Raw genomic sequence first — 15,160 nt, forward strand, 5'->3', positions numbered from 1 at the left:
ACTGATCCACATATATGTCTATGTGATACATTGTTTAATAATGTAGGTTCAGGTGCTCAATTTCAGTAGTGTGATTGACCATAAGCATCTCTATCTACATCCCAACAGTTGATGAGTCCTCTTAGTTCGGGGACCCAGTCATTCAGTTTTTAGCCTATTAAAGCAGTTTGATTCAGTTACTTTCAGACAGTCCGAGTCATCTGGGGGTCTATCCCAGTGACTCTCTAGTCAGTAGTATTAGAAGCTTGTCTAACTATTAGATATGTTTCAAACTTACAACATTGGTTGTTCATAGTTCCTGGTTTAAATGTTTCCAGATATCATGTTCATTTGAATTCAGTATAGTTCAGACAATAAATTTTGTATTTCAGTATTGAATGCATGCTTAAATTTCCTTAATATGAGTTTCAGATTTAGTAGAAGGCTTACAGAGTTATCTTGAGATTACTCATAGTCTTGAGCATCGCGTGATGTCTCGAGATTCATTTTCAGGGCATTACAAATGCTCACATGCAAATTCATGTTTGGTTGATATACGCGACAAGCCTATAATCCATTTTCTTATCTCACATTGTCAGAAGGTAATCTAAAAAATATTTATTTCATGACTTTATTATCTCAACTTTGAAAAAAATATACTTGCAAGATATTTCATCAATTGTAAAGGTCGATGATGGTGTATGCATTTTCATGTTTAGACACATAAATTCTTGAACTTAATTGAATTATAAGAGTAAACAATATGTAAGAAGGTAAATCACATGAGAAGACTTATTTCAAACATATAATACTTAGAGGTAGCCAAAATATTTATTGAAATAGTCAAGTTACAAGCAAGTTTAACACAAATAAAGGTAGGATAATCATATAAAAACCCCAACCCTCTTTATATTTCTTCAACCCTAGCCCCCCTCCAACACCCACACCCACACCGCATTTCTCCTTCTCCGAACCCCACACCATATACAAAATATATTTAACTATCAATTTCATATCAAACACAAATACACAATGTAGGAAAATGAAGCTCTGTCGGACGATCGCCAATATAATAAAATTGACGGCCGGCATGGGTAGTGTAAGCGGGCGAGTAGTGAAAGAGAAAAACTTTGTGAAATTTGTGGCAAATGATCGCATATTTCATGAATTGTTTAGGAGTTCAAAATTAGTTAGTGTATAAAAATATAAGGATGAGTTACACCGACAATCAATAATGGCGGTGCAAATGGTGAGTAGTGAAATGAAAAAAAACTTTGTGAAATTCATTGGAATGACCTCTATTTTTATTGAATTAATAAGAAATTAGGAATTAATTAGTGTATAAAAATATAAGAAAAAGGAAAAATCGTGAACAAAAACAAAGAGAAACAAAAAATAAATTAAAGTTTAGGTAATTCTCGATGTCGTTCTAACGCGGTGTTGATGCGATGCTGTCGTGCCAATGGTGTGACACATATGTAGTGCTCTTTACATTATAAGACTAATACTATAATCTAAAGGTGATATATATTTTTCTTCAAACAAATTAGGGGATAAATGAACGTCCATAAAGTTATGATGTATAAGTAAGTTATATCCGAATAATTTAAATCATCCTTAAAATTTTTAAAACTGAGCAAGATTCATCCTTCTATTTTTCAGAGTTCCAAAATGAAGATCCATATAACTTATGTATTATGTGTTAGAGAACCATATATTCATAGTTGCAAAAGTAAAAAATTAGGTAACTTGTATGATGAAATTCACAGAATTAAAAAATTATGTTATTTTGCATAATGAGATTAATATTTTAAAGTACATTTAACTGATTCGAGTTATGCCATCCTTTTTCCATCAAAATATAATTTCTCTCACCTTTAGTAAAAATATACCTACATATATTTACTGTCAAATTAAGTAATTTTAAATTGACGTAAAGAATAGAGATATTTTGGAGAAGCTTAGTAATATTACATGGCTGAAGTGTGAGAGTTCACTTCAAAAGATATTTGTGATATCTATTGCTTATAGTGATATCATAAGAGTGTAATTTAAGATATTTTATCAATTTTCATTATTCTAGCCAATTATGACACGTATGATGCAAAATAATGCTCACATGTAAATTCATGTTTAGTTGATATATACAATAAGTTTATTATTCATTTCTTTATATCGCATTGTCAGAAATGTAGCTTTTTTACGAAGGAGTATATCATAATTCAATTATCTCAATCTTGAAAATCTACTTAATAGGGTATGTTTTAAATTGTATGATTTATGATGATATATGCATTTTTATATTTAAACACACATAAATCCTCTTTTTTTTTTTAATTTAATATTCGGATTTTATTAATACCAAAACAAAACAAAATAAATTGTTCCTACTTTGATGGACCAATGCATCATAAAATCCAAAAATGTAAATTGGGCATATACAATTTCGGATAAAATACCCGGCCCAAACCTAATTGATTAAGACATATATAAGCTCCCCTAGGGTTTTCCTAATTTATTTTTAGTCTTCTTCTCCGCCGATTGAGCTCATTTCCAGGTGAAAAATGATGTGCCCTCCCCTGAATCTTCAATTTATCTTGCCTGTGCTTCGGGTCATCGACACTTTTCCCTGGATCATAGATGCTTGTACTATCTTCAGCTCTCAGAAGTAAGAATTTGTCCCTTTGTTTCCTTTGAATCTTACTATTCAGCTCAACTTCTTCGCTTTTAAACTCTTTTCCTCTATTTCTGCTTGTATATAGCTGAGTTCTCTGGTGGAAGGGATGTTTCTTTTTTTTTTGGTGCTGAATCGAGGGTCGTAGGTCCTTGAGACTGATTTTATGCCAAAGTAAGCTTTGATTTCTTCTTTTTGTGGGGACCAAGAAAGGGGCGTATGCTAAGTTGGTGAAGAGTAAGGATGAAGAAGAGAAGCGGGTAAACAGGAAAGAGTACAAGCTAGCGAGGAAAGAGGCTAAGTCAGCAGTCACGGCAGCTAAGACGACCGCTTTTGAGAGCTTGTATGCAGGGTTACAGGGGAGAGGAGGGAAGAAAAAGTTGTTTAGACTCGCTAAGGCTAGGGAGAGAAAGGGTCGTGACCTCGATCAAGTGAGGTGCATTAAGGGGGAGGACGGTAGGGTGTTGGTGGAGGACGGCCACATTAAGAATAGATGGCAGTCGTACTTTCATAGGCTCTTGAATAACGAAGGGGATAGAGCTATTGTTTTAGGGGAACTGGAGCACTCAGAGAAGTGTCGGGATTTTAGCTATTGTACACGTTTTAAGGTAGAAGAGGTTAGACAGGCTGTTCGCAGGATGCGAAGGGGTAGGGCGACGGGGCCGGATGAGATACCGGTGGAGTTTTGGAAGTTCGTTGGAGAGGCTGGTGTAAGGTGGTTGACTGGATTGTTTAACGAAATCTTCAGGACGGCAAAGATGCCCGAGGCTTGGAGGTGGAGTACCATGATCCCTCTCTATAAGAATAAGGGGGACATTCAGAGTTGCAATAATTATAGGGGGATTAAGTTATTGAGTACTCTATAAAGATCTGGGAGAGAGTGGTCGAGGTGAGGCTGAGACGGATAGTGTCTATTTCGGAAAACCAGTTCGGATTTATGCCCGGCCGCTCGACGACGGAGGCAATCCACCTGGTACGGAGGTTGGTGGAACAGTATAGGGAAAGGAAGAAGGATCTGCACATGGTGTTTATCGACCTGGAGAAGGCTTACGACAAAGTCCCCAGGGAGGTGCTGTGGAGATGCTTGGAAGTGAGTGGAGTACCGCTGGCATATATCAGAGCAATTAAGGATATGTATGATGGAGCGAAAACCCAGGTGAGGACGGCGGGAAGAGACTCAGAGCATTTCACTGTCCTGACAGGATTGCACCAGGGATCTACTCTTAGTCCCTTTTTGTTTGCGTTGGTGATGGATGTGTTGACGCGGCGTATTCAAGGAGAGGTGCCGTGGTGTATGCTTTTTGTAGACGATGTAGTTCTGATAGATGAGACTCGAGGGGGTGTGAATGACAAATTAGAGGTGTGGAGGCAAACTCTTGAGTCTAAAGGGTTCAGGGTGAGCAGAAGTAAGACAGAGTATTTGGAATGCAAGTTTAATGAAGTGAGGCGGGAGAATAAGGTAGTAGTGAAGCTGGAAGCACAGGAGGTATGTAAGAGGGAAAATTTCAAGTATCTTGGGTCCGTGATCCAGAGTAACGGTGAGATTAACGAGGATGTCTCGCACCGTATTGGGGCGGGATGGATGAAGTGGAAGCTCGCGTCGGGGGTGTTGTGTGATAAGAAGGTGCCGCCCAAGCTTAAAGGCAAATTCTACAGGGTGGTAGTCCGTCCGGCCTTGTTGTATGGAGTGGAGTGTTGTCCAGTTAAGAACTCCCACATCCAAAAAATGAAGGTGGCAGAAATACGGATGTTGCGCTGGATGTGTGGGCTGACTAGAGGGGATAGAGTTCGGAATGAGACTATCCGGGAGAAGGTTGGTGTGACTTCAGTGGAGTGCAAGATACGGGAAGCCCGATTGAGATGGTTCGGACACGTGAAGAGGAGGGACATGGATGCCCCGGTCCATAGGTGTGAGAGGCTAGCGTTGGATGGTTTTAGGCGGGGTAGGGGTAGGCCGAAGAAGTACTGGCGTGAGGTGATTAGGCGGGACATGGAGCAGTTACAGCTCACCGAGGACATGACCCTAGATAGGAAGGTCTGGAGGACGCAAATTAGGGCAGAGGACTAGGGCCAGTTTGGGTCGCTAGTGTAGGGAATTACTCGGTGGGGGTTTTATTCCTGTTATGATTCCGTGTGTCGTGTTCCATGTTTTATTACGAATCTGTGTGCTTTCCTCTACTTTCCTCTGTTTTATATTACTTATGGGTGCCGTATTTATGTTATATAATCTGCTTCTGTGCTTTACTATGTGTTGGTGTGGTATCTCATGCCTTGAGCCGGGGGTCTATCGGAAACAGCCTTTCTACTTCTTTAGAGGTAGAGGTATGGACTGCGTACATCTTATCCCCCCAGACCCCACTAGGAGGGAATATACTGGGTTTGTTGTTGTTGTTGTTGTTGTCCTTCTTCTTTAGTTGTAGCTTCCCATTTTCTTACAAATGTAGCCGGGAGAGAGATAACGGGATACTCTAGCTTGCACATATTTGAACTGCCTTCTGCTTCTCAGGTGTATTAGATGCATAGATGTCACTTGACCCTTGCCCTTTACTAAGAGTCCTTTTTGATGACTGAATTTGTGTAGGCTAGTCAGCTGTTGGGTTTTGTTGTTGCCCTCCTGGATTGTAAATATTTGCTTGTGATGCCTGGTAGTACTTTTAGGTGTAGCTTTCAGCCTTATCATCATTTTGTTGATGATAATCTAATGTATGGACACTGTAGCTTTTCACTGTTAAGGATCTTCTTTCCTTTAACTTTTAATTGCTGAAATGTTGTTATGCTGAAATCCCCTTTGTCTATGCTATATTTGTTAAATGATCAGCCAATTGATTCCCTTCCCTCATTATGTGTTGGAATTGTACCTGTTTGTATTTCAGTGTTTCTCTGATATGCTCTATAGAATCTAGCAAGTTCCATGGACATCCCCATTCATTAGTCAGTATATTCAACATGATAAGAGAATCCATTTGGAAAATGACCTAATTGAATTCGGATTGTCCACAGTGAATTGTTGGTTTAAGAATAGCATATGCTTCTGCTTCCATATTTGTAGTATCAGCAATCTTAGCTCCTTGTTCATAAATTAGATCTCTTCTTTCATCCCTTAGGCAAAAAGCATAAGAACTAACACCAGGATTACCTCTAGAAGCCCCATCCGTGTTGTATTTCATCCATCCCTCCTCTAGAAACTTCCATTCCACCTTTATGATCTTCACTCTGGATCTTCTGTGTTCTAATTCATATTGTATATCTGGCCGCATAGTTGGAAAAATTTGTCTTGGATTTCTCACCTTGAGTAATAATCAAATATTTCTATTAATTCTGAATAATACCTGTGAGTTGACAAGTTTTTACCTTCATGCTTAGAGATATTCCTTCTCCTCCACAATTCCCACAATATCATGCTGGGAATAGATTGATAGTAGGCTCTAGCTGTTCCTGAATCTTCAGCTTTCCACCAATTCATGATAAGTCATATTTAATTGAACTACAAGAGAGAACACAATGTAAGAAGGGTAAATTATAAGAGTTATTTGATAGATATAATAATGAGAGGTAGCAAAAAATATTCATTGAAATAGTCAAATTACAAGTGTTTAGCACATAGAAGTTAGGGAAAATCTATTAAAAGGGTTAATCGTATACATTATTATACCAAGTGAAGAAAGTTAGCTGTAGCCCTGGTCATTTTTGCCCTATTGAGTTCAGTGCTTCAATGATGAGCATTTTGTATGGTTTCCTAACATGTCATGTCAAGTTACTCTTTAGAGTTTTCCTAATTAGTAAATTGAGAAATTTGTGTATTTGGATACACTATTGCTCTAAAAGTATATCAATGTACTTGTTATTTATTTTGATCGTCATTGTATAAAGGACATGGACTGAGTTGATACTCGGGCCGCAATATGAGTTGCCTCACCCCCTTTGATATTGGGGCACTTGATAAAACCCAGTCCATGTCCATTCTACAATGAACATCAAAATGAATAACAATTACTTCGATATACTTTCAAAGCAACAGTGTATCCAAATACACAAATTTCTCAAGTTACTAATTAGGAAAACTTTGAAGAGTAACTTGTCATTAAATGTTAGGAAACCATACAAAATGCTCATCATTGAAACACTTAACTCAATAGAGCAAAAATGAACAAGGCTACAGCTAAATTTCTTCACTTGTATAATAATGAAATAAAAAAATATGAATTTTCAACCACCATATTTGTCCCTATCTCCTTTTTCAAATTCTCCACCTTCTTTCTCCTTCTTCAACCCCCCACCCCAACCCACACATCCGATTTTTCCTTCTTCGAACCCCACATCACACAAAAAGTACACCTCTCTATCAATTTCTCATCTAATACAAGCACACAAACAATAAGTAGCAAAATCTCCCTCGATATCCACCTAATTTTCTTTATTTCATACTCTCAAGAAGTAATGTTTCTCAGAAGTTTTATATTATCTTAGAAAATAAAACTTTTAAGGTAGGAGAATAGGTTTTGCTAGAGTATCTCCGGTGTAATGGAATCTACGGCTTGCGATGGTGGTGCAAGTAGCGGATAGTGAAAGGGGAAAAACTTTGTGAAATTCATTTTAAATGATCTTTATTTTTCTTGAATTAATTGGGAATTAGAAATTATTTAGTGTATGTAAAAATATAAGGATGAGTTACTCAACAATCATCAATGATTGTGCAAACTGTGAGCTGTGGAAGGGAAAAACTTTGTGTAACTCATTGCGAATGACCTATTTACTTTAATCTATTAGGAATTAAAAATTAATTACTGTATAAAAATATAGGAAAAAGGAAAAATCAATAAGAAACAAAATGAGATGAAAAATAAAAAAGATCAAAATTTTGATAACTTTTGACGTGCTGCTAACGTGGCAATGACGTGATTCATGTGTAATGCACTTCACATTGTAAGACTGATATTATGATTTTTAGGTGGTATTCATTCTTCTTCATTTTATGTTTATAGATTCATATTCACCATCATCATCATATTCATTTCACTATCACGATTTGATATCAAAGGAAGAAAGAAAAAAGGGATATGAGACCTTGACTATTGGGTTTTGAAGAGGTGTGAAGGAAAAATGAATAGATGTTTTTTTTTTCAAAAAGACACCAAGAAAAAGGATGCAATTTGAATAGGCTCCTTTTCGAATTGGATGGTTATGACATTTCCAAAGGGCTGTGACTTTTTTGAAGAGTTGCACCTTTTTCGAAGAGTTGCACCTTTATGAAGGGGTGTTGATACAAGCCAAACTGCCACCGGACCTTTGGATGGGATACGTTAGATGCTTGAGGTGATTGATGAATCCTTAGTACTATTAAAAGATGCCATATGGATGAAGATTACCATTAAGGAGGATAAAAGGAATTTGACGAGGTTGAAAGAGTGCAAAATGGGGCTCGAAAACTCCTTGGAAGGGTCATGCTCCCAAGGCGCTTTTGATCCGCTCTAGCATTTCAAGAGCGGGTCAAAACAGCCCCTAGTGGGCCTTTTCTTGCATCTGGATCACTTTTGGGCCCTAATTATATAACATTTATACAAACTATAATTACCAGGTAGCTAGGCTTATTGCATTAGTTTTGGTTGATTGATAAAGATGAATTCATGAACCTCCATTGGGTGTGTTTGAGAGCTTGGAAAAGCGAATGTTAATCTTTGATTTGAGATGTCGGTTGTAAGGGTTATTCAATCCTCTTTGCGATCACATAAGAGTTAGGTGCTATTTGATAATCTTTATGGGGGGAGGGGGTTTGATACACCTTTTGGTTGCCCTTTTGTTATCTTCTTGTGTCTATCTTTCTATCATCTATCCCTTTTTATCTTTTTACCTTTCGTTTGTCAATTTCATTTTTTCTTTCGTGTTTGTGCTTGTTATATTGTTGTAGATTACTCTCTTATTATTTGGTATCAGAGCCGAGCTTGATTTCATTCCTACAAAGTCAATCTTGGATTTATTATCTTGAAAATCAACAAAAAAGAGTTGTCAAAATAAAAAATCACAAAAAATGCTATTCACCTTTTAGATCTTAGGTCAAATTTTGATTTTTTGATTTTTATGTTTTCTTATGTTTCTAGTCTTAGAATTGTGTTATCTAAAACTATACGACTCTATAAAATTTTTTTGAGGCAAATCAAAGCTTATTTGAGTGTTCTATCCTTGTTAGAAGCTTGGGTTGAAGAAAATTGATGTGAATTGAAAATATGAAGAGTTTGGTGTAGGATTTGGACAAAATAACATTTGGAATGAGTTTAGAACGTTGAAAAGTGCGTACATTCAAAATTTCTACTCATTCCGAGCTTCGGAGAAAAAGTTAGAAATATTGATGTTCTTGGTGTGTTCTTGAAGAAGTTGCTATCTTAAAGTTGAATTTTTCAGCAAATTTGATTGTTTGATCCAAAAGTAAAGAATAAAAGTAGTGAAAAAGTATTTGTTCTTGGGCATCTAAGGAGATTTCAAAGGATATTCTAACAAAAGAGGATACAAAGGATCATTAGAAGGGCATTTCGGCTATTTCAAGAGAGAGGGGCGGCTGATCTGCCTTTGAAATGCCCTTGAGCTGCACCCAAGGTACTGCAACACCTGAAACCAGTGGCACCTACGTTCAGTCTATCTTGAACCTGCTCCCCATCTTCTAAAGCAGGTCACCAAACGCAGATCAGTCCGTCCCAATGTTTTTTTTTTTAAATTCAAAGTTGGGCTCTTCAGCCCATTTATTAAAATCCAAATAAAATGTATAGAACAGGGTCTAAAAATGGCCCAGTTTACAAAACAACCAAGTACAATATATGTTCACAAGATTAGCCAAATTAGGAAAGTTCCAGCAATCTCCAAATATTCAATCTGGTCTACATGAACTGCTGCTCCGTTCCATAAATATTTGAGTTGATCTTCTCCATCCTTTCTAAAACTCCATGGAAAGGATACTCTCCAAGCTGGGTAATTATTTCATTTTACCACCAAGATCTTCAATTTCATTCTTCTTGTGCTTTTATTGACCCAAGTTCCTGATTTTGACAGAGAAAACAAGCTACTGGAATCTTCTCTCAGCTATTGACGAGCTACCGTTACTTCCAGGTACCATCCAATCCCAGGAGAAGTTCTTAATATTGGATTTGAGATCTTTGAAAACTGCAGATTTTAAGATCGTTTAGATTCTTTAAATATTATCTTTAATGGATTGAACCTAAAATAGGTTAATACCACCATCTTAAGTTGATATTCTCGAAATCTAAAACCACTTCGAATTAGCCATATCACTTTTGTGAATGGACACTAATCATTAAGACAAGTAAACACATTACTAATAACCCATGAGTCCTGGTAACATAAATATTTAACACCTCAAGCTCTCACCAGGTTCATGGTATAGTTATCAACTGGAAATCATTCAGACATCACAAGTATATTAGTATGTGTTTTCTTATTTGCCTGATTATCGTCCATTATAGTCATTGTTAAATTGTACCAATAACTCTACGATGTTTCACCTGCATCCATTATTTGTCTAATCCTCAAATTAGGACAACTCGTCTTATCAAGAAGAATGATTTTCTTGCCTTTTAATTGAACTTCCTGAAAATTATAAAATTCATAGGTACCTGCAAAATCAAAAACTAGATTAGCAAAATAATCAGCAAGAGCATTTCCCTCCCTGAAGGAGTGTTGTACTCTTACTGTCAATAAAGCGCCTTCTAATGGAGTTGACCTCCATTGTCACACTCCAAGGAATTTCTCAAACATCATTTATAATATTCACCATCGCCAAAGAATCTGTTTCTACAATCACATTTGAGTACCCCTTCTCCCAGCAATACTGAATTCCTTCTCTAATGGCTGTGGCTTCAGCTACTAAATTAGTAGAATCAGCTAACTGTATGCCTTTTGCTCCCAATAATTCTCCGTAATTATCTCTCACACAAAAGGCTACTGCACTAGGCCCTGGATTGCCTCTAGATGCTCCATCTGTGTTACACTTCCACCATCCTTGTGGAGGTTTATTCCATGTAACCACCTTGCTATGAAATTTAGGCCTATAAGCATCTAAAAGCTTGACCATTTGAGGCCATAACTTGGGGATTTCTAGATAATTAAATTTCAAACTCGTGAAATTATGAACTGTACTAGTGATATCCAAAACCACCTTGCCTATTGAATAATTCTCCCCATGTAAGACAACATTCCTCCTTTTCCATAGAAACCACAAAATTATGTTAGGTAAAGCTTGAAAGATCACTTTCTGTCTAGCATTACTTTGTGCTTCCCACCAAACAGTCATAGTTTGTTTAATTTGAACTCTGGGAACAATAATACCTGCAGCTGTAGAAAAATAATTCCAAACAGAAGCAGCAATCTCTCCTTTTTAGAAATAAATGCTCTATTGTTTCATTTTCCTCCCTAGAACAACATGGGCATAAATAAGAAATATTGGGGTTCCATTTTGCTAACATTGCAGCCACAGGAACTCTATTAGTCCACACTCCTCACCCAAAAAAAGAAAATTTGAAAGGTAGGTCTTTCACCCATATCTTTTTGAAATAATCAGAAATCTCCACCTTCTTTCTAGCAGTTCCCAAGCAGATCTGACAGAATTTTCTAGAACTAGTTTTAAGCCACCATGGTTTATCACTCCCCTCAGTTTGCCTAATACATATCATATGTTGTTTAACAAAATGAACAATGTGGATTGGCACATGATTTTTCATCTCTATGTAATCCCATCCTGTATCCTTCAAAAACACATCAATATCAATCAAAGGATGACATGAAGAAATATCTGATTGAAGAGTGTGTAAAGGTCCCAAACTAGTCCAATTATCACACCACACAGTAGATGAGCCCCCTTTAGGTTCCCACCACACAAATTTTTCAATACAGTCCCTTTTTGAAGCATGTGTTTCAATTGTTGAGATCCACCTTTCCACTGTACCAAAGTTGGAAGTTGTTTTTTACAATATTTATTCATATATAATGTGACCATACAGAATTGTGTCCTAAACCTCCACCAAAGTTTTGCATGCATAGCTTGAGAGATTTCAAATAAAGATTTGAATCCCAACCCTCCTTGTTTAGGCAAACACACTTCAACCCAAGCAGCCCAATGCTTACTTCTACCTGTCACCTTGTTACTCCAAAAGAATCTGGAAAAAATTCTATGCAGCTCCTTTATGACACATTTTTGGGGCACTATTGCTGAAAGTACATGAACTGGAACACACTGCAAAACACTGTAATCAAAACCTCTTTACCACCGTAAGACAACATATTCCCTTTCCATGATTGTAGTTTAGATTTCACTCTATTTATAAGATCAACATAATGCTCTTTTCTTTTCCGTGAGTGTGTAATAGGACATCCGAGATATTTTAGAGGGAACTGACCTGTAGAAATTCCTGTACACTCCTCTACTAGATGCCTCACATCAGCTGCAACATTGTGATGAATGTAAAAAGCACTTTTATCCTTGTCGATCTTTTGACCAGACTAAGCTTCATATTCCTGCAAAATAGCTACTATCTTCTTTAGTGAGTAAGGATCTGTAGATGCAAAAATTATATTGTCATCTACATAAGCAAGATGATTAAGATTAGCACTCTACTTAGGCAATCCATATCCCACAAATTGAGCATCATCAAACAAGGAATTTGGAGCTCCACTAAGAACTTCTGCTGATAGAATGAACAAAGTCGGAGATAAAGGATCCCTTTGCTTTACCCCTTTGGTTGAATGGAAAAATCCTTTAGATTGTCCATTAATCAAGATGGAATACCAGTTTTTAGAAACTAATCTTCATATAATATCAACAAATATTTTAGAAAAACCCATCTTCCTTAAGACGTTCATCAAGAAGAACCACGAGACCCTGTCGTAAGCCTTCGTCATATCTATCTTAATGAAAACATTGGCTGGCTTACCCCTCTTTCTAAATATCAGTCACTATCTCTTGAGTTAACCATACATTCTCAATAATACTTCTCCCTTTCACAAAGCTTGATTGATTAGCAGAAATCAATCTGGGAAGAAGAGCCTCAATTCTATCATGCATGATTTTAGAGATAATCTTATTAATAAAATTGCTCAAACTAATAGGCCTAAGATCAGAGAAAGTATTCACCAATTCTTTCTTAGGGATTAAGAAGTTAGTATGAGAGACTGATTTAGGAAGTGTTGCCTCTGAAAAAATCAATAATCATCCTGTGAACATCCTTCCCAATAATATCCCAACAACATTGATAAAATCTACTAGTAAGACCATCAGGCCCACCAGCACTATCTTCATTCAATTTAAACACAACGTTCTTGACCTCCTCAAATTCTGGACTTCTGAAAAGAGCAAAATTATCTTCTTCTCCAATTCTTTAATGAATATGCCTGAGTAGAGAAAAGGAAGTGGCATCCCTTTCCTGAGAAAATTGATCAGTGTAGAATCTTACGACTTCAGCTGCAATGTCTTCTTCCTCTTCTAGCCAATTGCCTTCCTTATTCTGAATTCTTTTTAACTGTAGTTTCTTCCTTCTGCCCTTGACAATACTGTGGAAAAACCTTGTATTTCTATCTCCATTCTAAAACCAGTCATATCCTGCCTTTTGTTGCCAAAAAAATTCTTCGAAATGCAAATATCTTTTGTATTCCGCGTGAGCCCTTTGCATAACTTCTCTGTTTTCAGTAGTTGGGACATCCTCAAACAACTTTTCTTTAATCATAACAATATCCTCTCTAATGATAAGTTATTTAAAAATATCCCCTAAGACTTCTCTACTCCACACAGTAAGAGCAGATTTAACTTTTTTAGCATTCTCTTTGAAATTAATGAATGAGTTAAGATCATTATTAGACAACCAGTTCTGCTTAACCACTTCTTTAAAAGAAGCATGATCAGTCCAAAACTTGAGTAACTTAGAAGGTTGCTTGTATCTCCTTACTACTTTAGATAGAGAAATCAGCATAGGGGTATGGTCTGACCCTGTTCTGGGAAGATGTTCTACCTCTGCATGGTTGTACCAACTTGCCATCTCAGAATTAAGAAGTACCCTGTCCAACCTTTCAAAAATACAATCATTCCCAGCCCTTCCATTCCACCATGTGAAGGGACACCCTTTGAAACTGATTTCAGATAAGTCACATAAAGCAATGAAACTTTCAAACTCTTCATAGTCCAGAGGATTAACAGGTAGACCCCCTGTTTTCTCTTCTAGATTTAGCACCACATTAAAATCACCACCAATAAACCAAGGGTTATTCATCCTTACTGCAAGAAGATTTAATTCCTCCCATAAGACCTTTCTCTGTTCCACACTACATTTAGCATACACCATGGTAACAAAGAAACTTTGGATGTAGTCTTGTTGCTTTAATTGTATAGTGATTTGTTGTTCTGAATCTTGCACAACAGAATAGTCCACATCATGATTTATAAATAACCAAATTTTACCATTACAATTAGCAATAGCTGATGGCATCTTTAATCTCCTTCTGTATTTATTGATGTGCCTATATTGTTGAAATGGTTCAAGTAAACCAATTAAGGTAAACTTGTGAAACTTGTGCTGCATTTGAACTCTCTGAAAAGCCTTTTGAGACCACTGATCTGATATTCTAAATGAATGCCTTCATTGATATTTAAGATTTAGTTTGTTCCTCTTTGGCTGTACTCGAATAGATTGACTTAATTCGACATGTTGTTTCTTCTTTCCTTTTCTTGCAGATTTTAAGAGCCTTGGAGAGAGATCAGCATCACTTGTATATTCTCCATCAGCTCATCTGTGACTGTTGATTCCTTGATACCCTTAGCTATTTGTTGGGGTTTTACATTTCCATTTTCTGTACAATCCTTTAAGTTGTGCGTTATAATATCATGTAATACCAAGATTGCATTATCATCATTAGACTCATCTATTTGCATAGCTTCAGGTTCCTCCATCAGTGCTAGATTATCCTTGGCAGGTGACCTAAATTCTTCGGAGTTAAACTCCACAGTGTTGTTGTTTACTGCCTATAGATCCTCTGTTTTTTGGTCTACAAAACTACATGCATCATAGAAGCCTAAAATCATAGCACTACCAGGTTTCTCCTCTTTTTTGCCCTCGTATTTTGCCTTCATCTGCTATCTCTTGTTTATTTTCATCCCTGTAATGTTGTTCAATTTTATCTACTTGATTTGTTGCACTTTCTACTGTTGCAGATTCAATACCACTCAAAATTTGATCAACACAAATCAATTCTTTATTATTAGCCTCTTCTTTCTATGGTACATTACCCTCCCAATGCAAATCAAGTCCGAAACTCAAAATTCAAGCTTCCAAAATGCATTTTAAAACTTTTATTACTCCACTGCTCAAGGTTTGGTTGATTAGTTTCATTTTCTTGATTCTTTATCTCTTATTTTGATTTTTAATCCAATCATCAACTAGTAATTCGTCTACTAAGTTGATAGATTAGCTCTTGAGTTCGTATACTTTCATCGTCCTATTTCTTTTGAGATTGTCTAAT

At 36.6% G+C, this 15,160-nt stretch overlaps 1 long non-coding RNA gene across 1 annotated transcript; it reads left to right on the forward strand.

Annotated features, from left to right (window-relative positions):
* The first annotated feature begins 8,715 nt into the window (after positions 1-8,715).
* Positions 8,716-14,572, forward strand: LOC107864632. Its single transcript, XR_001672688.2, has 3 exons — positions 8,716-9,610; positions 9,692-9,748; positions 14,376-14,572. It is a non-coding gene; the product is annotated as an uncharacterized LOC107864632 (long non-coding RNA).
* The last annotated feature ends 588 nt before the right edge of the window (positions 14,573-15,160 follow it).

Source organism: Capsicum annuum, chromosome 3, assembly GCF_002878395.1.
Source record: "Capsicum annuum cultivar UCD-10X-F1 chromosome 3, UCD10Xv1.1, whole genome shotgun sequence".
Taxonomy (NCBI): Eukaryota; Viridiplantae; Streptophyta; class Magnoliopsida; order Solanales; family Solanaceae; genus Capsicum; species Capsicum annuum.